Source organism: Babylonia areolata, chromosome 14 (genome assembly GCF_041734735.1).
Source record: "Babylonia areolata isolate BAREFJ2019XMU chromosome 14, ASM4173473v1, whole genome shotgun sequence".
Lineage (NCBI taxonomy): Eukaryota > Metazoa > Mollusca > Gastropoda > Neogastropoda > Buccinidae > Babylonia > Babylonia areolata.
The window spans coordinates 28,409,565-28,412,064 of record NC_134889.1 but is presented as its reverse complement, the minus strand read 5'-3'; positions in this window follow the sequence as shown (position 1 = coordinate 28,412,064).

Sequence of the window (2,500 nt, the reverse complement as noted above, 5' to 3'; positions counted from 1 at the left end):
ATTCACACGCATGCATAAGTCTAAAACTGAAGAAACTGAAGACAAGGAAGAGGCAGGGAAGGGAGGCTATTTTGGGAAGAATTATCCGAATGACTGTGGTAAGAAAGTCAGTAAAAGAGAACCTTAAAAACCAGACACAGCGTTATATCACAGCACTGATTATCCCCGAAAGAAAATGATCTATAACAGAACAGCTGCAAGCAGAGCAGTCGAACCTGACCAAAAAAGAACTAAAAACAAAAACAACAATAACAAAAAACACACACACATTGGAAGAACAAGAGCCGTAATAATCAGTGACATCATCTCTAAACCAACAATGCACAAGACTTCTTCAAAATGGAGCCGGATTTTGTCTCTCTGGGTTTTCCCGAAAAGAGTTGACTGAAGAAATGTTCGAAATACACTGGTGACAGGGGAGGTAGATGAAGGTGTTTGTGAATATTCTCTCTCTCTCTCTCTCTCTCTCCTCTCTCTCTCTCTCTCTCTGTCTGTCTATATATATATATATATATATATATATATATATATATACATGTATGTGTGTGTGTGTGTGTGTGTGTGTGTGTGTGGTCTTGATACATACATTTGGTACATACATTTTGATGGTGGTTTTGAGAGATTGATGGTATCGATCTGATACAATTTTCTGGGAAGCCATCTAATTAATTCTTTTTACAAAAATGATTATTTTAATATCGATGAGTTGGAAAGCTGTTTTAAATTCAATGGAAAGTACTCCATAAAATGTGTCGTCATTAATGTTGTAAAGCAACTGGTCAGCTAAATTTACAAGTGAGGTGTAACATGAGTAATGTTTCCTGTTTTCCCCATTCTTTCTCAGGGAATGAGAGAGAGAGAGAGAGAGAGAGAGAGAGAGAGAGAGAGAGAGAGAGACAGACAGACAGACAGACAGACAGACAGACAGACAGACAGACAGAGAAGATACCATAGAATTTCCTAATTACTATTGAATAATCATCAATACATGTGTTGTCAACTTTGAAACATTCATAAGGAAATCAAGAATTTTCATTATCTTCTTAGAAAATCGATTCATTTTAAACATGTCATAAAAACTGATTCCATAACCAACCCACAGAATATGTAAAATTGATATACTTAAGTTAATGATTGGGAAGGAGATGCTTGTGTAATGCGAGTGTCAATAATCATAAACAGCGAACGTATTTCATAGAGAAGATGGACCATTACAATCCAAAATCAAGAAAAGATATCTTAGATAGGAAGGATGTTTGCTTGTTGACAGTGAATCTACCAGATATGGGTGATTTATTGAGAATTGACAGTTATTTTGTGGATACTTATCAGTGGTTTAAGCAAACTATTGCTGGCTGAATTTCAGAGTGGTAGCATAGTCTGTAGCATAGTCTGTAGCATAGTCTGTAGTAGATTGAAAAAACAAATGAAAAACAGTTTACTTGTTCGTAAGTTTTTAGAAATCCGTTATTCTCAACTGACACAGTTTTGAAGCATGATTTTTGGATTGGAATTTAGTATTACAACTCATAGTTTCCAAGACTTTATTCTTCTTCAAAGTTTTCGTTAGATAGGATGAGAGGACTGGGAAAGGTTTTGGTGTTTTTGTTTCTTGGCAAAGACAGCAATAGAGAGAGAGAGAGAGAGAGAGAGAGAGAGAGAGAGAGAGAGAGAGAGAGAGAAGAGCAAGCCGTTGGATAACCCACCACCCAATCCGATTCACTGACACACAAATCAGAACATTCCAGACGCCTTGCCACACCATCACCCTCACCCCCTTAACACCCGTCACCGTATCTTCTCCTTTCTCCTCCAACCTCCTGAACACCCCCCACCCTCCCCCTAACCCCCTCTCCCCCTCTCCCCCCCCTACCTCTCTGTCTTTCCACTGTGCGCTATCTTGGCACTCGGCGCAACTTGCACTCAAACGCAGAAGCCGTCGCTGCATCGCTGTTGTTTATCTCAGTGACATATACTCGGAGCTCGGAGCTGTGGTATAAACATCTTGTTCCTTTGCCAGGGTTTTTTTTTTCTCCCCCTTCTTCTTCAAGGACACTAGGTCGCTGTGCACTGGAACCGAGAGAAGATGAAATAAAAATAGAACAGAACCGAACAAAATAAAATGAAATAAAATAAAATGAAACAAGGCTTGATCGTGTGAGCTTAGTGGGGAAACGTTTTGTGGTCGTGAGGTGATGGTATAATTGTTGATGTTCTCTTGTCTCTGTTTCTCTGTTGTTTTTACACCCCCCCCCCCCCCCCGTCTCTCTGTCTCTGTCTCTCTGTCTCTCTCGCACTCTCTGTGTCTGTCTCTGTCCCTCTCTGTCTCAGTGTATCCTTTTCTTTCCATATCTGTCTCTGTCTCTCCGTGTTTCGTTTTCTTTCTTTCTTTCTTTCTTTCTTTCTTTCTATCGCTCTGCATCTTTTTCGGTCTGTCTGGCTGTTTGTCTCTCCGTCCCCCGCCCTCTCTCGATATCTCTTCACATTTGCCTGTCTGTCC